Raw genomic sequence first — 23,527 nt, forward strand, 5'->3', positions numbered from 1 at the left:
GCCAATCAAACTCTAAGGATTTTTCCTCAGAGGATGAGAGGCTTAGGCTCTTCATCTCTTGGAGTGAAGAAAGCCGGGTAAGTTTCCTCATGCATAAATTGGAAGTTTTGTTGTTTTAGTTTTTAATGAAGAGAAAGTGTGACCCGTTAATGGTTTTTATCTTTTTAGTTAACTTAAAACGCCTTTAAATCACCTGGGCCAACACTTGGTAAGGCAAGTGATCTCCGTCCATTGAGATGCACTAGTTTACCTCTTGCGAGCCTTTGGGAGGTGGTTTGAAGGTAGGATTTTCTAGAATAGCCAACACTTGGCAAGTGCTAGGTGAGAGGCACAAGCCATTGCAAGATGCATTAGTGAGAGAGATTTAGTGTTTGAACCCATTAATGGGAAACATCTGTACCACACCGGTTAGAGAATTAACTATATGTTAATTCTCTAATGCGAGGAAAAGAAACAAGTGATCGGAACTCCCTTTTTGTATAAGGAACCTGAGCCTAGTGATCTAAACTCCAAGAAACACTTTTCTTTGTAATTAAAATCAGTTATTATTATTTTTGGTTAGCTTAAAACCAATCCTTTTTCAAACATCTTTATGTTTTCTTTTAAAGCTAACCTTGAAATGAAAAGGCACCAATTCAACTTTGAATTAATATCAATTGTGAGGTGAAAACCCATCCCAGTGAACGACCCTAGAGCCACTATGCTATGCTAGCTAAGGCTATCCTAGTACATGGTGTAATAGGTTATAAATTTTGTTGATTACTCCCTTTTGAGGACCACAATCAAGGGACACTAGCTGGACACGTATCAAATGGCACCACTGTCAGGGACCATTGAGAGGACATGAATCAGTTGAGACACCAATTGGGAACGAATCACATTTTATATTGCATAAATCACATTATTTATTTGCCAATGGAGTGCATAAGTAGGCACTAATGAACACATTTTAATCTTGTGAACTTTTCAATCATCTCTATGAATAACAGATATGACCTATTTTCATAAAGGATTTCACTACAAACTCTTGGAGCAAAATGTATGTTCATGGTAGGTATGTTTAAATAATGACACAAGGTGCTCTTATGTTATTGTCATCGTGAAAAATGAGAGTTTAGTTTAGTTGGTTAGGTGCCTAAGCTCAAGGATCCCTATTGTAGTACTTGGTAAGAGATCCTAGTGGTCATTTTCCTCAAGGTTTTTGCTAGTGACAAAAATGTCATTGAAACTTAGTGAAAGATTGTCGACATTTCAGGTTTCAATGGAGCTCAATAAAATTCTTATGGGATATATCTTTGGCTTGAAATTTTCAGATATTTTGGTTTGATCAAAGCATATGTTAGTAAGTGAAAGGATTTTCAACCCTTTTCAATCAAAAAATCCATTACAATGTAACATGTATAATTATTGACATGACATTTAATGAAATCAAATATTTAATGTAAATTAATATTAGGTATACACTTAGAAAATTGATATTTATTCTCAATGCACATGGTATTATTGATAAATATCATAAATTACATCATACATGTATCAATTTATTCAACAAAACAAATTCAATATGTATATTAATGTTTATTTATTTATTTTGAAGTTTTCCCTAATATTTCTACAAATTTTGATCAATTTCTATCCCATTAATAGTTTTTGTCAAAAAAAATAAAATAAAATTTTGATACTTCCTAATATATTCATAAAATTCAATTACAGATATATCTGTAAAAACCAATATTTTCATCCTTAGGTTTTTTCTTATCAACCACAATTATTGGATGAAGAAAGAAATTGGTGTATGAAATAGATGTAGAAAATCTTGAATTAGTGCTTTCTCAAGAATGAAAATCCAGAATGCTAGAATATAAAGTGGAAAAAATTGAAGAAAATCAAAATGACTTTAATGTCCTACATCACTTGTTGTGAATATCATGTATGTAATCTGACCCATGTCTTAAACCAATGTCATAGTTATAATGGCACTAGCCCTTAACTTTTCTTTTATTACTTTAGCCAACTCAAGTTAGGTTACGATATATGCTCATTCCCTAACTTATGTTGTCTTCACTTGCTTGTTAGAGACATTTCCAAGCAACAAAGCATAAGACAATAATGAAAAAGGTTTTTCTTTGCCCCAACAAACCAAAAATTGGTCTTAGAGTAACAAAAAGGATTAAGATATTATTAGGCAATAATTCAACAACACTATCATCCCACTTATTTTATCCCAAGTGCAATTTAAATTGAAAACAAGTAGCAAAAATTCATAAAACGGCAAAATAAGGATAATTGAAAACTTTTGCAACGCAAAATCTAAAAACTCAATATAGGTTGAAATCAGTTTGAAATTACATAGAGACAATGGTTGGTGGCTAAGCTAAGGTAATAAAAATATAATGTCTTATTCTTTTTAAGCTACCAAAATGGTGTCATGCATTGTCTTTCATTTGTTGCAACTAATTTCTCAATCAATCCATGTTTTTTCAGCTCTCATGCCTTATATATATTGAAGAAAGGTGACATGACCACATCATCTTTGCAATCCTTGGTCAACCCTTCATGATTGAACATTATAATTCCATTCCAACAACTCCTTAGATGACATGCATGTTATTACATCTAGCTATCCTAGCTCTTCTTTTCCAAGGTTTGAGGTTGCATAGCCTTTGAGGTAGAGTGTTTCTCTTGTTAAGCAAAAGGATTCCTCGCAAGTGTGAGAGAAAAAGGCTATGAAAACATGGGAATGCATGTTTAAGAATGGCATTAAAAATGAAAGAAAAAATAAATAAAACCAAGGAATTTTTATACATAAGCTCACTACATATAAGTAACAAAATAAGCAATAGGAGTGGATTTAGCTAAAATAAGATTCTCCTTAGATAGTAATTACCACTACTTAGCTTTGCTACGTATAGGTAATGAAATTATAATTTTGCTCCTATAAGTAGCAAATACGATAGCAAGATAAGGGGTGGAATGTTTGGTTCATGTTGCTTTTCGACTCAATTTCATTGTAAAACTCACAAAACTTGTTAAGGCAACTTATAAAAATAAAATTAATCAAAATGAATTTTTTATGCTTGAATTAATGCAGTTTAGAATGATAATGCATTGCTAAAATGAACAAATTTCATGCCACTTAGTATTTGAATTTCTTCATAGGCTATGAATCAACATAATTCCTCCTTTTTATATATATCTCAACAACATGCTCTTAGATGCAACATGTTTTAACAGTGTGTTTGAGCACATAATGATATTCACAGTATTTGCTCCAATCCTTCTTTAAATATCCACCATTTTTGCCAAATTTTCGGCTTATTTCGATCTAGTCAAAGCGGGTTGCCTCGGTCAACGGTCAATGTTGTTGGTCAAAGATGGTCAAACCTTAGTCAAACCTTAAAAAACAACATATGTTGTTGAGGGGAAAGCTATTCTAGTGGTAGAATCATCAATTCTAGCTATATGAACACTACACTACATCACTAGATATACTCACACAACTCTTTATTCTTCATTATTCTATTATTGAACATTGAATTTATATTTCTCCTTTATCATGCTAAGCACATGTAAATATGCATAACTTATAAATGGTTGAGATTGTGCCTAAAGGTAGGTTATGAATTCAAACCAAAGTCAAGCCTTGCATATTGGAAAAAAAAAAAGTTATGCATAAAAGTGTATCATTTCCCTAAACAAATGTTATAGCCTTCCTAAAGTGCATTAGATGATCAACAAGATTTCCATCTTTGCCATACATGTAAATGGACTATCTTGTTGTTTCCCTAGTGCAAGGGTTGGTAAATGGCCATTCTCCTCATGGCGAGGAGTTTTCTTGTTAAGATTGTGAACAAAAATATTGTGGATGGTATAAGGGGTCTTGATAAAAAAATTTGGTGGATATATCGATGGCCCGATTTTTCAATTTTTTTCACCGATATATTGTCTATTTTTTGACTTATTTCAGCCTGGTCAAAGTGAGTTGCCTTAATGAACAATCACTACAATTGACTACTATTGCAAGGATTTGAACCTGAGACAAAACACTCAGGGGGAATCTATAGTAACCACTAGAGCAAGTTGCTCCTTAACGAGAAACATGCACTAAAACATATATAAAAGAAATTAAAGATTGTTGTATTAAATAAATCAATTCTAATTATTTTATTTTTACATTTGATTTAATTTATTATCAAAAATATAAAAACATAATTTTCTTAATAGGTTTTTTTATATAATCTATATATTTATTAAATATAAAATATAAATATTAAAAAAATTATAAATATATTATTATTTATTTGATATCATTGAATACATTTAAATTAAAATGGATCATAATTTTAATATTAAATATATTTTAAAATTAGACTTGTTATCATAATATTATTATAAAATAATATATAATGCAACTTAATAGTAAATGTATACTTATAAAATTAATTTTTTTTATTGATATAGAGGATATTATTATTAAATATGACAAATTATATATATATATATATATATATATATATATATATATATATATATATATATATATATATATATATATATATATATATATATATCATTTTTTTTAGGATAAACAACTTTAAAATATCTATTTTTATTTCTTATATAATTTTTAGAGTTTTTTCTAATATTTTCAGAATTTTCATTAATTTTTACGTCATCAATATTTTACGTCAAAATATCCGCTGATATATCCTCATATATCTGCTGATATATCTTCATATATCTATAAAATCAAGTTACCGACATATCCATCAAAACTGATATTTTCATCCTTAGTTAGGATCACTCACTATTTACATTGGCAATAATAAGGTAAACCAATTGGTGTGTATGGTTCTTAACGACTTTCAAGCATCACTCTCTACTTAAATCCACATTCTATTGCATGATTAAATGAAATCATTGTTCATAATGCAATTATAATTGATCTAAGTTCATGTTTGAGTAATGGGATTGTGGACCCTGCATTTCAGCTCAATGCGTTTCCCACTCGATGGCGAGCTCGATTTTTATTTGAAAAATTGATTTTTATTGATTAAGAAAATGACTTGGAGTCGCCACTTATTTTTGTTTTATTTTTTAAAGGGTAAACAAAATAAGAAAGAAAAACCCTAAGTGTGACTCCTTATTTTGGAAAAGGCAGTCTGTGAAAAACCGGATCGGGTTCGGGGGTCAGGTTACTTATCGGGAAGGTACGGTAAAGACCGTAGCACCCCTCTAAGTCCCTAAAGTCGGGTCTCTACTAATAAAATGAAGCTGACATGGTAATGGATGAATAAATCAATGAATACTCAGAGCGAAACATGCATATACGGGAGTCAGAAAATGTACATAGACTAAATAGAGTAAGAATGAGTGTGTACCTGAGTAGCGAACCACTATGCGCTATCAAGAGAGAGGGTTAGTGCACAATAAATAGCATAAACATAGCTCCCATGTCACTAAATTGAGTGCAAAATCATCAAAGACACGCATGACACTTCACTCAAAATTCACTTTTATTTTAAAGAAAATTCATTTGATGTTGGGCCCCCACCAAAACCCATTTATTTTTGTATGAATTAATTTCGTAAATTCTATCGCCAAGAATTACGAAAAATAAATTCACACTTATTTTAAAACATTTTGAAAATCAAAGAAAATTCGAAAGTGGCCCGCCAAAAAGAAAAAGGCGACCAAATTTTATTAAAAATGAGATGTTGGTATCTAAAAACCCTAAGGATGGAAAATTTGATGACTTGAAAACATTTTAAAAACCAAAAGTTGGAAATTCATTTCAAAACGGGGTTGGAAATTATTATTTTGGAATCAAAGGGAAGAGAAAATAGAAGATGGCACGTGGCCCCTTAGTTGCATGCCAAAGGTGGCCATGCAAGCTAATATCATACCAGTGGGTCTGAGGAGTCACTGATAGGATAGAACATGAGAGGTTGTCCCTGAAGTGAAGAGTGAGAAACATCCACTGTAACTGCACCAAATCCTAGCACAAGAACATCCACCAGCTATTTCTTCAAATTTCCATGATTGAGGTGAACAATCCTGTACTGACACAGCAGAGAAGAATGAAGTCCATTGCCAGTGACAGTCCTCAACGAACTTTACCGCAATGTGAGAGGTGTAGCAGCCAAGGACTGGGACATAACCATTTCCAATTTGGCCATGGTGATTCTTGATAATGACCTGGCTGTGAGGTCGGCAGCTTCCTTTGCAGGATCATCTTTGGAGTTAGGTGCAACAAAGCTGATTCATGCCTAATTAGTGTCTCAGCTGATTCGTGTCCAACTGGTGCTCCTTGATTGAGGGATTAATCAATAAAATTTATAACCTATTACACCATATACTAGGGTAGCAAAGACAAAGCTACTATAGCATAGTGGCTCTAGGATCGTTCACTAGGATGGGTTTTCACTTCACAAATGATATTATTTCAAAGATGAATTGGTGCCTTTTCATTTCAAGGTTAGCTTTAAAAGAAAACATAAACTTTGGTGGAAAAAGGATTGGTTTTAAGCTAACCAAAAATAGTAACTGATTTTACTTAGAAAAGTGTTTCTTGGAGTTTCAGATCACTAGGCTCAGATTCCTCATACAAAAATGGAGTTCCGGTCACTTTTTTCTTTTCCTCGCATTAGAGAATTAACATATAGTTCCTTCTCCAACCGGTGTTGTATAGATGCTTCCCATTAATGGGTTCAAACACTAAATCCCTCTCATTGATGCACCTTGCAATGGCTCATACCTCTCACCTAGCACTTGCCATTCAAGGTGATCTTTAACCTTGGATTACCCGTCAAAAGCTCACAAGAGATAACTAATGGATGTCTCCTTAGAGTCCAAAAGCTTACCAAGTGTTGGCAATTCTAGAAAATCCTACCTTCAAGTCACCTCCCAGAGGCTCACAAGGGGTAAACTAGTGAATCTCCATGGACGGAGATCACTTGCCTTACCAAGTGTTGGCCTAAGTGATTTAAAGACGTTTTAAGTTAACTAAAAAGATAAAAACCATTAACGGGTCACACTTTCTCTTCATTAAAAACTAAAACAAAAAAACTTCCAATTTATGCATGTGGAAACTTACCCGGTTTTCTTTACTCCAAGAGACAAAGAGCCTAGCCTCTCATCCTCTGAGGAAAAATCCTCAGAGTTTGGTTGGCTAGAAAGAAAACTAATGAGAAAACAAGAATATATATGAAAAACAGAGCAAGTGCTCTATTCGTTGATTCTATATATGATATACTATATATGATGGATTATATCTTTTACAATGGATGCAAGGGAGTTTATATAGGAAGGTAATTTACCCTTCCTTGGATACTTCCTAGCTAAGGAATTACATGAGTGGCTGAATACAAGGAGAAAATGGAAATTTAGACACAAAAATATCAGAAGAAAAGATCTAAAACAGTCGGTGCACAACTATCGGGAAGCTTCAGGACCGTTTCGCAGGTGAAAATGAGGTCTGCGAGATTTCGCAGATGCACAAAAAGGGCTGCGAAATCACTTTGCAGCAACCGGTTGATTTCGCACCGCTGCGAAATTGGCTTTCCCCTTGTGGTGTTTGGCTTCCATCGCGGCGTGAAACTTCAGGGGAAATCCATAGCACTGTGCAAAAAGGCTGCGAAATCATTTCGCAACAAAAGGGTGATTTCGCAACACTTTGCTGAATCCTTCCTTCAGCTTGGAACAGTTGTCTTCCCAAGGCTGTAACTTCCTCATTTCAGCTCCAAATCGTACTCGGTTTGAAGCGTTGAATTCTTGACTTCCTGATCTTTGAAATGGTATATAGCATGTAGAAAATGGACTTCGGGAAGTGCTCCAAAAGTGCGAAGGAAGACTGCAGCTGCTGTCCTCTGTTTTCCTCTTTGCTTCTCTCCTTGCATTCTGGATTTGTTTATGGCAAAGGACTTCAAAGCTTTGGTTCTTCATGCTTCTGCTCTTTCCATTGCTTTGCCAAGGATTCCAAATAACTCTCCTCAATCTTGGATTGCTTTGGTGATCAAATTACTAACAAAAACACCAAAACTTAACACATTTTGATTAGAATTGATTGCAAGGGTCCTTAACATGTTAATTTGGTTAAAAGGCAATAACTACTACTCAAAAGTGTTTAAAAGAGTTAATTACAAGCTATGAAATAGCACTTTTTGAGTAGTAATCAAAAGCCACTTGTGCTCTTTCTCAACCGAGATTAATTTGTCACCAACTTTGCCGCTCACCCCAACTTCTGGATACACCTCAAATTCCCTAATATCCGTCATTTGTTCCGTTTGAGGACCGAACTTCCGGCGCCGTCTCTTAGCTTACCCCACTATAGCTTTCTCTATTGGATGCTCACTATTTGCTTCTTGTGCACTCTCTCAAGTGCATTTCCACCCTTGATGAACACACCTAGTGAAGCACCCTTCTCTATTCCAATTCCTCACTTTGAGATAATCCGCGAAGTCAAAATCCCAACCTGAGTGCGGAGACTTAGCATTGCATGACGCCTTAATCAACAGAAGCAATAATAGTTCAAGCAAAGATATAATGGTCAACACGTGGCCCTCAATAGTAATGACAATGGTAAAAGTTTCCGATCACCATCCTACCACGTTCCGGCGGGTCCACGTCACGGCGGTGATGACTGTTTGATCAGCCGAATTCTGGTACAAGTGACGCCTCCTGGTGAGTCACTCGATACCCATAAAAACGACCATGCACGATAGGTCTTCATTCGCGAGGGAGGAAAGATTGGTGATACATGTGGATATGAAAAACGGATATTGGGACGTAGGGAAATGAACATGATGATGTGGATGAGTGGACATACGATATGGAGGGTGATGTGAATAGGTTATAAGGGTGTAGATGCGGATATAGTGGTGAAGTGAACCGTTGGCAATGGGCATGCATGAAGAAGTATGGAGAGTGGGATGGGTAGAGAACACGGGTATGAATGGTGTCTAATAGGATACAGGTGGCTGGAGAAAGACGTAATGGGTGTTAATGTGGACTTTTAGGGCCATGCATCGGGAGAAAGAATGGATGTGGAATGTGATAGAAAATGGGTATGCGGAGTGGTGAGGAGAGAGAAAATGTAGGAAATGGGTATGCATGAATGTAATGAAAAGTGGTGATATGGGTAGGGTATTTCCATGCATGGGGATCACATATGCGTGGGAAATGAGGAGCAGGCCAGCTGGGTATGTGTGAATAAAGTAGATGGTTAGGAATAGAAATGGGTATGAAAGATAATGGATGAGAATGGTGATGGACATGAGGGGTAATAGGTTTTGAAAATAGTCTCATGGGGGGTTCATGCATGGCCATGCTCTTCTTGCCGTGTACTTGCACCAACGTGGCAACATCCAATTGAATTATTTTGAATCTGAAGGAGAATGGTGAGGCGAGCAAGAGAAACCATGCAGATTGTGCTAAAGTCGTCGATGATGCCGCCGACCAGAAGCTAATATACCATCTCGATTTGCGACTGCTGCTACGTAAACTTCCATGTAATGCCATCATGGACCTCATTATATGATGTGAAGAAATCCTTGGTCAGTGGGGTCCATGAAGGCGTGATCCAGGTACAGGTGGAACATTGAAGCTGTTGATGTAGAAATGCCAAACGCAAATGCGAAAACACCGGTCTTAACCGGCTGTACAATGTCATAAATAGCCACTACCGCACCGAGGAAGCAAGATGAAGGGCATGACGTCCTTGGCGGGGTTCTTTCAAACCCAACTAGAAACATTCAATAGAGAAAAGAGAACCATTCTGATGAGTGAAACCCTATTTCATCCACGGGCTTGCAAAAGGGTAGAAAGGCTATGGGTTCATACAAAACATGGGAGTAAATTCTGAGATATCTCACAATGAAGCTAAAAACAAATTCAAGTTGCTCTTCAGAGCCAAGAAGAAGAGAATGATAAAACAATGACAACAAATCCATAATTATTCCAGAGATCAGTGAAAACTAAACATACAATCTGATGCTCATACCCAAAACAAGCAATAATATCTAGAAACAAGATGGAGAAGAGAATGAAAAGGGTTCATACCTGAAAAGCTTCCTCTATAGATATAGAATATCCCTTCTCTCTAGCACACCTCTGACTTTTCTCTCAAGCTCCTAAGCATTTCCCTCCTCAGGCCAAACTATCCCCTCCAAATATCACCAGCCAACACCAAAAAAACATCATCTCCCCACAACAAATCAATGCTCTCCTCTATAGATAACCAGAAAATGCATCCCCCCCCCTTCTCTCGTCTTGCTCTCCAGAAATCCCTCGTTTCCCCCAGCTCTTTAGCTCCAGGATCTCTCTCTGCTACTCCTCTCAAGAATCTCTCCCTCACAGCTAAACGAATACCTTCGCTCTGAAACTCTCAAGACCTCCTCTCTCTCTAGTCTCTCCTTCGTTTTCTCTCATTTTCTTTTCCTTCCAACCCCCTCCTAAAATATCACCCAACGGCAGCTCAGACCCCCTGCACCTCTCTGCAGCTGCCAGCTAAAAATGTCCCCCCTCAGAAAATATCTTCCAACGGCCAGGAAAGAGAGAGACCAAGCAGCTGGCCACCCCGCTCCTCTAACCGTCTGCAGCTTTTTGCAGATTCCTCGGACACGTGTCGGCCTCTCATTGGTCCTCTAAACCACTAATCTGATTCCTCAACAACCAACCATGTATGGACACGTGGCTCCTTGAGATCGTGACACTTGGCAAAATTGGGCTGCACAAAATACATGAAAGTGAGGTCCCCAAAATGGGGGTCTACAAATATGCCCCTCTTCAGTAGAGCTCACGAGTGTAAGGAACATGAACAATGGAGTGAAAGGTAAGTGTGAATAGTGAGTGGAATGAAGTGAACTCTACCGAAGAACCAAGGAGACCCCCATAGGGACACTAGCAAAACACGAATTCGCTCAGGCTGACAGACTAACACAAATGCTCTGATCCTAAAACAAAATGATGTCTCAAAATGCCTTTGCGGCCATACTAAGGATCCAGGCTCCCTCTAAGATGTCTCCAAAAGTGACCCGAAGATCGATGTCGAAGGTGAGTAACAGTCGAACCACCTTGGAGTACGAGATGAATACGCGATAAGCACCGGGTAACGAAGTGAGGAGGGTGAGAATAAGTGCAAATCCATGAAGGCGAGATGTGCAATGCCAAAGTATATGAATGCTAGGAGCCGGGACTCAGAATGGCGGGACTGACACTAAACGCTAAACTGAGAAAAACAACGGCTCTGGAAGCCAAACCAAAGAAGCTACCTTTAAACGCTAAACTAGAAGAGTGGCTTTGGAAGCCAAACCAAAAAACTAACTCTGAAAACTAAACTAGAAGACAACAGCTTTGGTAGCCTAACCAAAAAAACTAACTCTAAACACTAAACTAGAAGAATAATGGCTCTAGAAGCCAAATAAAAAAAAAAAAAAAAAAAAAAAAACTAACTCTAAGCACTAAACTAGAAGATAATGGCTCCGGAAGCCAAACCAAAAGCTAACTCTAAGGGTTAAACTAGAAAATAACAGCTCTGGAAGCCTAAACAAGATGACAGTAATGGCTTTGGAAGCCTTAACAAGATGACAGAAATGGCTCTGGAAGCCTAAACGAGATGACGGTAATTGCTCTGGAAGCCTAAACAAGATGACAGAAATGGCTATGGAAGCCTAAACGAGATGACGGTAATGGCTCTGGAAGCCTAGACAAGATGACAGAAATGGCTCTGGAAGCCTAAAAAAGGTGACAGAAATGGCTCTGGAAGCCTAAACAAGATGACTGTAGGGGGATGCCCTAGGTGATAACTCATAAAGATCGGCAAATGGGTCTGCCAATCATGAAATCAGCATGAGACATGGCAAATCCAAAGAGAGGGGTGTATGACCCGATAGGAAAAGCGATAAAGGGGGTATGCCCCAGTGTGATGACTCACAAAGATCAAGAAACAGATCGAGCAGTGAGGAAGTACGCAAAAGGCCTGATAAACTCAAGGATGGGGGTATGCCCCAGTGTGGCATGCCGCTGCAAATATCAATCCATTGGGAAATGGCTGAAATGAACTCTACGAGTCTCGAATAACGCTCCACTGAGAGCTCATATCGATGAAGAGCTCAGGAATAATGGTCAGTGAGGCGAATACAATATATCTCGGTCGAGTGATGGAAACTGTGATGAACATGTGAAAGAACGAATCAACTCCATGGCTAAATGAGGGAAATATGCCCCAGTATGGCATCAAATGTATCTGACCTGCCCTGTTGACCCGAGAATAACACCATGGGGATGCATAAAAGACCTGATGTGTACCGCACTGAAATGATGACGTGGGAATCCAGGCACTCAACATAACTTCGTCCCAGAACCACGACTATATCAGATAGTAAGAATCTGGCTGAACGACTCAAGAGAAGCTCCTCGGAGTATCAGGACAAAATGAAATCAATCATCAACCTGGCGTGTATCTCACAACCGTGGATGATCATGTAAACCAGTGGGGATCTATAAATCTCGATCAAGATGGGGAATATGCCCTAGTGTGGCATCGAAAATGTAACATGTCAAAAAAAATCAGATGAGCTCAAATCATCTATGCCTGCAACTGAAGCAAACCCACATATCAAAGAGACGTCCCTCGGAATGAAGCATGACGACGTCTAAGCATCTAAAAGCGCGGGCCTGGCTAGATGGCTCTCGATAGGTCCCACTAAGGAATCATCGCGAGGATAGCGAATATATCATCATCTCTACATACATCTCGCAAATAAGGATAAGCACGCAACTCCCTCATGATCTGTAAATCTCATCCGAACAGAAATATGCCCCTGTATGGCATCGAAATGTATGATATGTCTAAGATCAGATAGCATGGAATCATCTATCCTCGAACATGTGACCTCTGCGAAGATCCATAAAGATCCTCCGAAACAGAATATGCCCCAGTATGGCATCGGACGTGCGACAAATCAAGAAAAACAGGTGACATCGAATCATCTCTCATCAAACACATGATCCTGGTAATCCAAACACGGTCGAAACGGATCTAAACATCCGAGAAGTGTCTCCCAGAAGAAGATGCATGGCAAATATCTAAATGTCAACCGAATCTCAAACACCTGTCCACATAGAAGTTGTAGAAGACAATATCCGATCCCATGGCCTCAGGGTGGTCTTAAGACACGGGACGTAACGTAGGCTAGGGTGATAGGGTGATAGAAACGAAGGGAAACTAAGCTCAAATACCCGATGATCAAAACCCATCCCTCATGTATGAAATGCAACAAGTATAGTAAATCCCGTGAGCCATGGACCCAATGGTGCCTAATGTGAACATAGTGTCGATGAGGAGACAAATGAAATAGATCAAACTGATAATGAGATGTATAATGGTGATGTGAAAAGACTATCAAACCCGAAAATGGGTCACTGTAAGAAAAAGCTGAAATGTGGAATGAAAATGATGAATCAGAAGTGAAAACGAGGATGATGATGAAGCACTGAACACGTGAATGAGTGATGATCCACTCAAATCAAATATGCAGGGGAGTCATGTCAATAACGAATGCAATGATGGAATGGACGATGACCCAGAGCTCCTAAGAGAAAGTCACTCATCTCACTCTCAAAACATATGACAAAAATGAATACAAAGAACGAAGGGTCCTAGAAAGCCCACATACGAACTCTCATCAACAAACATAATCAATCAGATGACCCTCGAACATCAACATACACAATGATAGAAATAATACACATAGGCGCCTTTTTTTTTTTTTTTTTTTTACATATGTATACATGCTCTGAACGCAAACCAAGAAATCCCAAAGATGACGTCAAAAAGGATAAACATACCCTCAAATGTCAATATAACATGAACTCTCTCTGATGATGTGACCTTCTCAAACTAAAGATCCCTGGACCAACGTCCGTAGGATAGATAGTGGAAATGACATGACTACCCTCCTTGTAGTGAACTGAGGAGGATCACCACTAAGGGTGGAAGAAAATGATGCAAATGAGTAGATAGGATAAACAAAATGAGACGAATAACACAACCAATGAGGTGAGATGAAAATGAAGTGATGCGAACATATAGAGAATATAATGAGGAGAATGCACCCCTAGGTCCAAGGCTCATGAAACTCCTAAACAATGCATGCATACACTAGAGGGCCCCCAACCCGGTGAGAAAGTGTGAGCAAGGCAACAAGAAAGAGAGGCTATAATGCGTGTGCGAGGCTCAATGGACCAGCAATAGTTTATATATATCAGAAAGGAGATAAAGGGATATAGCTAACCGAAAAGATGGCCACCCATCCTGCGACCATGGACTCAAACATAGTACCTCTTTAGCTGATCCATATTGGTCGGCTCTGAGAACTGGTTTCCATCTAAATCCATCAGCCATGCAGCGCCCTCTGGAGTCAACTCTCTGATGAAATAAGGTCCGCTCCAACTGGGTCTGAACTTCCCTCTAGGATCTCTGATCAATCCTCTGATGACTCTCAAGACTAAGTCACCTACATGTAGTGATCTAGGCTTGACCCGCTTTTTGAAAGCGCGGGCCATCTTCCTCTGATATGCACGAACGTGGTCCGCTGCTCTCAATCTCCTCTCATCTAGGAGGTTGAGCTGATCAAATCGAGCTTGAGCCCAATCCGTCTCGGGAATCTGCTGCTCTAGTGCTACTCTCAATGATCCCATCTCAATCTCAACGGGTAGCACTGCCTCCATGTCGTATACCAATGAATAGGGTGTGGCTCCTGTAGAGGTACGAAAAGAAATCCGATATGCCCACAACGCGAACGAGAGCTTCTCTGACCAATCCCGAGAAGTCTCAACCATCCTCCGCAATATCCTCTTAATGTTCTTAATCGCGGCCTCTACTGCCTCATTCGTCTGCGGCCTGTACGCAAACGATCTATGATGCCGAATGTCGTATCTCTGTACTAAGGTGTCAACCTCTGCTCTAAAATGTACTCCTCTATGTGATATCAACACATGAGGGACTCCATAGCGACAGATGATGTGTGATCTGATGAAACCAGCGACTCCAACTGATGTCAATCTCGCATATGAGGAGGCCTCCACCCACTTGGTGAAGTAATCGATGGCGACCAGGATGAACTCATGACCACTAGAAGATTTCGGTGAAACCTTCCCGATGATGTCAATACCCCATACGGAAAATGGCCATGGCGAAGTAAGTGCATGTAACTCGGAGGGCGGCACGTGAATGAGATCTCCATGTATTTGACACTCGGGACATCTCTGGACGAACTGGCAACAATCCGTCTCCATAGTCAACCAAAAATAGCCGGTCCTCATGATCTTACGGGCCAACATATGCCCTCCCATATGTGGTCCGCAAACTCCCGCATGAACCTCTCGCATCACTCTATCGATAGAGGCCCGGTCCAAACATAATAGCAGCATCCCATCAGGTGATCGTCTATATAGCGTCTCGCCACAAATCACGAATCGGGTGGCCAACTGTCTCAATGCTCTCCTATCCTTGGCCGTGGCGGCTTCGGGATATACACCAAGTCTCAAAAAGTGATATATGTCATGGTACCAAGGCAAACCATCATCTATCTCCATATCACCAATCAAACAATAGTACGCAGGAGCAGATCTCGACTCGATCAACAATGGGCGAACAGTGGCATCAGTAGGTATGGAAATCATGGATGCTAGAGTAGTTAAGGCATCAGCAAACTGGTTCTGCACTCTAGGCAGATGGGTATATCTCAAATCATCAAATCTCCCAACCAGTAGCTCCAAATACGCGTGGTAAGGCCTAAGCTTCACATCTCTAGTCTTCCACTCGCCCTGAATCTGTCTCAACACCAGATTGGAGTCACCAAACACCTCCATCTGTCTAATGCCGAGCTCTAGAGCTGTCTCTAATCCCAAGATGCAAGCCTCATACTCAACAATGTTGTTCATGGCCGGATGACGATCCGAGAATGCCAAACAAACAGATCTGGGAATGTGATCACCATGAGGGGATATCAACAAGACGCCTATCTTGTATCCAGAATGGTTGGCCGCACCATCAAAGTACATGTGCCAACCCGATAGACTAGTCACAGCAGCGACATCCTCGTCTGGGAAGTCATCATCAATAGCTCTGCCATCAGAAACTGGTAAAGAAGCTAGGTGATCTGCGACAATGCTCCCTCTAATGGACTTCTGAGTGACATAATGGATGTCAAACTCAGTCAGAAGTACCAACCATCTCATGAGGCAACCGACTAGGGCGGGTCTGTCAAACAAATATCTCAGAGGATCTAGACGGGATACCAAATGCACTGAATACTCGGTCATGTAATGTCTCAGTCGGCGAGTGGCCCAAACCAATGCCAAACAGTAACGCTCAATCATGACATATCTCGTCTCGTAGTCTAGCATCCTCTTACTCAAATAATAAATGGCTCAATCCTTGCCCGAATCATCGAGCTAAGCTAACATACATCCCAAAGCCACGTCTGAGACGGATAGGTACAGGAGCAGAGGACGGCCTGGTGTAGGAGGCGCCAAGACTAGAGGCGACAGCAAGTACTCTCTGATCCTCTCAAATGCACGCTGACACTGATCATCCCAAATAGTAGGTTGACTCTTCCTCAAGAGTCGGAAAATGGGCTCACAAATGTCTGTCAATCTGGCAATGAATCTGCTGATGTACTGAAGTCTGCCCAGGAAGCCTTTGACCTCTCTCTCTGTCCTCGGTGCAGGCATGTCAAGGATGGCTCTAATCTTGTCCGGATCTACCTCTATGCCTCGCTCACTGACCATGTATCCCAAGAGTTTCCCAGAAGTCACTCCAAAAGTGCACTTCTTGGGATTCAGTCTTAATCTGAACTGCCTGATCCTCTCAAAGAATCTCTCTAAAGCTACTAGATGATCTGATCTATCTCGGGATTTCACTATCATGTCATCTACATAGACCTCGACATCCCGATGCATCATGTCATGGAAAAGCGTGGTCGCTGCTCTCTAATAGGTGGCTCCTGCGTTCTTCAATCCGAATGGCATGACTCTGTAGCAATAAGTACCCCACTCGGTAATGAAGGACGTCTTCTCCATGTCCTCTGGAGCCATCAAGACCTGACTATACCCGGAAAATCCGTCCATAAAGGACAACATCGGATGACCCGCTGTACTGTCAACTAGCATGTCGATGTGTGGAAGAGGAAAATCATCCTTAGGGCTGGCCTTGTTAAGATCTTGGAAATCAACACAGACTCTCACCTTGCCGTCCTTTTTGGGAACAGGGACGACATTGGCCAGCCACTCCGGGTACTCGACCACTGATAAGAATCCTACACTGAGCTGCTTCTGGATCTCCTCCTTCACCTGCAAGCTCCAACGAGGATGCAATCGTCTCAACTTCTGCTTAACTGGTCTGGCATGGGGCAGAAGTGGTAAACGATGCTAGACGATAGATGGATCAAGGCCTGGCATGTCCTCATAGGACCATGCGAAAACGTCCAAGTAGGATGTGAACAGCTGGATGAGGCCATCTCTCTCATCTGTAGACAAATCCGATCTGATCCTCAACTCTCTAGGCTGATCTGCTGTGCCGAAATCAACGATCTCTGTGTCCCCTACAGCAGGTGAAACTCTCTGATCAAAGGGGTCTCAATCGGAATCGGAAGATGAGTCATCATCTGAGTCGTGCTGTGCAATCTCATCATCAATATAAAAAATCTGTGATATGGGTGAAGATGGTGCAAATAAATCAATATCACAAGACGCAGACAAATACTAAAAAATGCTCAAATCCATAGATGAAAAGTCGGAAACATAGTCAAGACAGGAGACAAATCCCGATAAAACATCAAATGAAAGAGGTGAGTCCACAAAGTCGGACATTCCCTCAACAATGCCAACATGGCTATCAATCAAATCATCAACAACTATAGCATCCTCAACAATCTCCGGAGCAGGGGCAGTCTGGATCTCCTCAATGATCTCGATGAAGGACACCCCGAAAAGATCAAAGGATGAAGCAAGCCCAGGCTGAATAATCTCCTCAATCTGGCTCAAGCTCAGGGCGAGCATATCGTTGATGTACTCGTCGTGTGGGGTGGCTCCGTCCACTATGTCGCTGATCTCGGCAAATGCCCCATGATCAACGATCTCATCAGGGAAACAAAGTGTCATAAGACTCGTACGATCTGGAGAGGAAGAAGCAATCAACACAGAAGTCGAAGGACCAGGGGCTCCATCTCTCAATCGTAACTGTTGGACAAAGCGCTGAAGCCTGGCCTCTTGAGTGGTGTTAAGTCCTCCAATGATCCCATCAGACGGTGCATGTGGCTCCGATGCCCTCACAAAATAATCTGCTAGGCTCCTGGTGTACGGACGCATAGGATAATAGAAGGGTGTACGAGTCAGTCAAGCCCTCACTCTCTCCTTGTGCAAGCGCGCCATATAGAGATAATCGGCCTTAGTGGGGATGAACCCGAGTCCAAATGGTACGTTGTGATCAGGGATGGCTATGAACTCACGAGGCCCATGCTGACGTCAACCCAATCCCATGCTAGGAAGATAGGACATGCCTCTCATCATATCAAGCACTATAGTGCTGCCATGTTGGTCAAAGGACATAGCGACGAAGTCCCGACAAAAGTCCTCTAGCTCAAGAGTCTGTACCTCATCAAAAGTGAACCCGGTTAGCAGTAAGTCGTCGTCGCTATGGCTGATCTGGAGCACGGGCTCAGCGGAAATGAACATGTCCCCTGCCGACTGTACGACGACTACCTGGCCCTCATGGATGAACTTCACTTTCTGATGAAGTGAAGAAGGAATGGCTCCAGCTCGGTGAATCCATGGTCGCCCCAAAAGCAGGTTAAAGGATGCAGGAATCCTCAAAACCTGAAAGACAGTGATAAATGTGGTCGGACCTATCAGGAGCTCAATCTCCAGTGTACCCATGACCTCTCTACGGGTGCTGTCATAAGCTCGGACGGTCTGAGTGGATGGGCCGAAATCGAATGGTGCGTATCCAAGAGCGATGGCGGTGGCCAGAGGACATACGTTCAAGGCCGAGCCATTGTCCAGAATGACAGATGGAACTCGGCGACCTGAACAGCCAACAGATATATAGAGAGGACGCATGTGGTCTGAACCCTCTGGTGGCAAGTCGTCATCGGAAAAGACGATACAAGTGGCTCTGCCAGCCGTCATCATATGAATGAGTCCCTCAAGAGTGGTCGTGGTATCAACTCTGATCTGGCTCAAAGCTCTAGTTAGTGCATCCCGATGAGTACTAGAGGACGCTAAAAGGCTCCAAATAGAAATACAAGCCTGAGTGCTCTGCAACTGCCTTAAAATCTCATCATCCTCTGCTCTGACCTCCTTCTGGGATGACGTACCCCCTAAGGGTCTAGCGGCAGCGGCTAGAGGTGGCTGTCTCAATACTCTCCCTCCTCGGAGGATATACTGAACGTTCGGAGTCTGAGAATCATCACTGTGTGGAGCCTGAACCTCCTCAACATCTGGGACTAAGACGAAAGGCGTCTGAACGCTATAGCGCGTGGAAGTCAGAGGCTCGACAATGGACACATGTACTGAGGCTGTCTCAGGAAATAATCCAAAGGGAGTGGGCACTTGAGGCCCCAAAGACATGCTGCTCATCTCGTAATATCCCCCAAGTCTATGGGCTCTAGATCTATGTCATCCCAGCTCATCATGCAGACATGGTCATCAGAATTAGCAAAATCCAGGAAATGAATACCTCCATCTGGTGGAGGAACCGCATCCGTGGTATGGCCCGGTAGTGGGTTTTGGGTTACACTCGGCTAACCCAAGTGAACCAAACCCTGATCAATCAAGTCCTGGATGGCATGCCTCAGTGCGGTGCATCGATCAGTCTCATGTCCTAGCCCCTGATGATAGGCACAATGTAAATCTGTCCTGAACTGAGGAGGTAGAGGCTAAGGAGGCGGTCTCGGAGTGAGTGCAGTCAACAAACCGGCCTCTATGAGCTTCCGAAGAGCCTGGCTCAACGGCATGCCTATCTGTGAAAACTGTCTCTACGTCCTTAAAGCAAAAGGTGCAGAGGTCTGCTGAGCTTGAGGCCTAGGGTATGAAGGTGCAGGCCTTGGAGTGAACTGTGCAGCGTAGCATGACTGTCCGGTGGCCGTATATGAAACAGGAGGCCTCTCAATGCCCTGAGTGGCATAGTAGGTAGAGTCAATGGCTGAGCCTGATATGTCTGATCAAAAGCCGGGGAAGGTGCCCGTGGCCTGAACTGCTGAGATGCATAAGAAGAACGAGGCTCGAAAAACTGTGGGATCAGCTGATGGCGCCTGAGAGGTCTCTGACTGGATGAACTGATGGCACTAACATCTGTCGACCTAGGTCCTACAAAGGGCTTCTTCCCCTTAATATCACTAGGGAAGAATCTGTCCATAAACCTCTCGAGATGCCGTCCTCGACATCATACAAAGCCATAACCAGAGACCCAAAATCTGCGAACGGGACCCCAACCACATGTCTGGCGATCCTCGCTGTAGGCTCCTCAAAACCATCTGAATCTAGTCTCTCTCTGATGGTCTATCCACTATCTCAGCTATCTTCCCGCGCCAGCGGGAAATGAAAGAAAAAACAGACTCCTCTGTCCTCTGCCTCAGAGCCTCGAGCTCTCTTCTCGATACGTCTACGACAGTGTTAAACGAAAACTGTCGCAGGAACTCCTGGGCCAAGTCATCCCATGTACAGCGTCTCGAGGACTCTAGAGACGCAAACCAGCGCTGAGCCGCCCCACTCAGAGATAGGGGAAAAGAGTGATCATCTGAGGCTCGTCCAGTCCATGAGCTCTCATCACGGTACTGTACAGTCAGAGATGGATGCGTGGACAACCAATACCAGTGTACCTCTCAATATCTAGCATCTTGAACTTAGCCGGCAAGTTGGCTACCGGCATACCCTCCAAATCATCCCAAACAGTAGCTCCATCAGACACTCTCAGCTGCCTCACGCACTGCTCGATGCGGTCCATGCGCGCATGTGTGTCATCAGCAACAGCGGCCTGGGCGACTACGGGTGGAGTGATCTCAGAATGCTCGTGTAATACATATGGTGATGCCTGATGCACTGAAGGAACGGGTAGGGGTGGTGAAGGTGGATGTGAGTCATACGGCGTCTCATCCTAAACTGCTGGTGGTCTACCCTGTTGACCACCGATTTCCTGCCTGAGGCTAGCCAAAGCTTCCTGGATAGAAGTCATGGCGGCCGTGAACTGATCAACCGTGACGACCTGCTGATCCATATCTGGTGTATCTGAAACCCGAACTTATTTGCCCTCTACTCTGATCCACGAAACTACACCCAGATTGAGAGTAAAATCCTGATCCTGAAAGTACCCCTCCTCTGCTCTGATCCACAAAGGTATATCAAGACGAGGAACAAAGGTCCGATCCTACAAAGCACGAAGAACGAAATAAGGATATGGCTCGGGAAATGTATAGAAGAAAAGATAATCTGAACAGGAACAAGCAAAGCATCCAAGTGAAGATGAGCGGTCCGACCGTACTCAAACTCGTCCTAATCTCAGTGCACTCTCAACTGGAGACTAAACAGAGGGAAAAGCGGATCCAAAACCGCGTCTTCAGAGGCACGGAAAGCCCTCAGATGCACCCATGTGTAGGTAGGGAATCCTAATCGAAGGATCTACAACTTAACCTACAAGGTGAAGGTGGCTCTAAATGGATATGGGTGGACTTTAAAAGATCCCTATCAGAAGCGATCATACCCTCCGACTGTATGCAACCCTCTGCACGCCTCCGAAGAGACGGGGCGCTTCCATGCAAGGTGGTAATCACTTCCACACATGCACTACCTCGACATCCCAGGGGGTTTCCTATGGTGAAACCTGTCAAACTCTCAACGCTCAATAGTCAACTAGAGTGCACAGTGATGGTGTGGGTGCATCCGAAAACCCTATGAATCTAGAGCAGAAGAGGAAACACACTGGTCACACAAATATCCATGAAACCTAGCACAAGAACATCCACCAGCTATTTCTTCAAATTTCCATGATTGAGGTGAACAATGATAGGAGTATCAATCCTGTACTGACACAGCAGAAAAGAATGAAGTCCATTGCCAGTGACAGTCCTCAACGAACTTTACCGCAATGTGAGAGGTGTAGCAGCCAAGGACTGGGACATAACCATTTCCAATTTGGCCATGGTGATTCTTGATAATGACCTGGCTGTGAGGTCGGCAGCTTCCTTTGCAGGATCATCTTTGGAGTTAGGTGCAACAAAGCCACGTCTTAGATCCTTGACAGCAACATTCCTCACAATGAAACCAACATTATCACCAGGCAGACCCTCTGTTAAAGACTCATGGTGAATTCCAACTGACTAGACTGTAGTAGTGAGTCCACTTGGACCCAAAGGTGACAACCATACGAAGTTTAATGGTGCCCAGTTTCAACGCAACCCATAGGAATAGTGCCAATGCCACCAAAGCTGTGATCCGATTAGAGTCTTCTTTTAATCGATCCAATCTGCATTTTTGTTAGCTTTCATAGTTTTGAATTGATCCCCTGAACTATGATCAGACTTATCTTCTGGTTGAGATCTAGAAGTACCATTGTTTTCATCATTTTCAGGCGAAATAAGAAAGGAAACCAGTTTGTGCTTCTTGAGAAATGGCTCATCACTAGAACTCGATTTGGAATCATCACTTGAAGAATCAACGTCAATGTCTCTCCTCCTGAACTCCCACCTCTGCTGAAATTTCAGATCTTCACTTATGTTAGTACTTGGGGATATAATCACAACTGTGTAACTATGTGCTCAATCCCCGGGAGAGTCCGACCATAAATGACTTGACCCAATTATCATCAAAGTTTCAGCTGCTTGTTTGGAGAATGAGATCAGTTTGATAGGAGGATTTCCAATACTTACAAGGCTTTTATCAATCCCGGGAGTGCATCCATTGCTCACCACATGGAAACACCTATCTCCGCACCTGGACATTCTCTGACCTAACCATCTCCAAAACGGTTGTACCATTGCCACTTGCATTACGCTGGTGCACCTGATATTGAAAAATACTCCCAAAACTGTCATGGACTGTATGCCTTTTTTGAATAAAAATATTTGGTCTGCCACTTGTGCGCTTTCTCACCGAGATTAATTTGTCACCAACTTTTCCGCTCACCCCAACTTCTGGATACACCTCAAATTCCCTAATATCCGTCATTTGTTCCGTTTGAGGACCGAACTTCCGGCGCAGTCTCTTAGCTTACCCCACTACAGCTTTCGCTATTGGATGCTCACTATTTGCTTCTTGTGCACTCTCTCAAGTGCATTTCCACCCTTGATGAACACACCTAGTGAAGCACCCTTCTCTATTCCAATTCATCACTTTGGGATTATCCGCGAAGTCAAAATCCCAACCTGAGTGCGGAGACTTAGCATTGCATGACGCCTTAATCAACAGAAGCAATAATAGTTCAAGCAAAGATATAATGGTCAACACGTGGCCCTCAACAGTAATGACAATG

General features: G+C 41.9%; 1 pseudogene; it reads right to left on the minus strand.

The window, feature by feature from the left end:
• Nucleotides 1-3,785: 3,785 nt before the first annotated feature.
• LOC117910935 lies at nucleotides 3,786-23,223 on the minus strand (annotated as a pseudogene).
• Between the last annotated feature and the right edge of the window lie 304 nt (nucleotides 23,224-23,527).

Source organism: Vitis riparia, chromosome 3, assembly GCF_004353265.1.
Source record: "Vitis riparia cultivar Riparia Gloire de Montpellier isolate 1030 chromosome 3, EGFV_Vit.rip_1.0, whole genome shotgun sequence".
NCBI classification, from domain to species: Eukaryota; Viridiplantae; Streptophyta; class Magnoliopsida; order Vitales; family Vitaceae; genus Vitis; species Vitis riparia.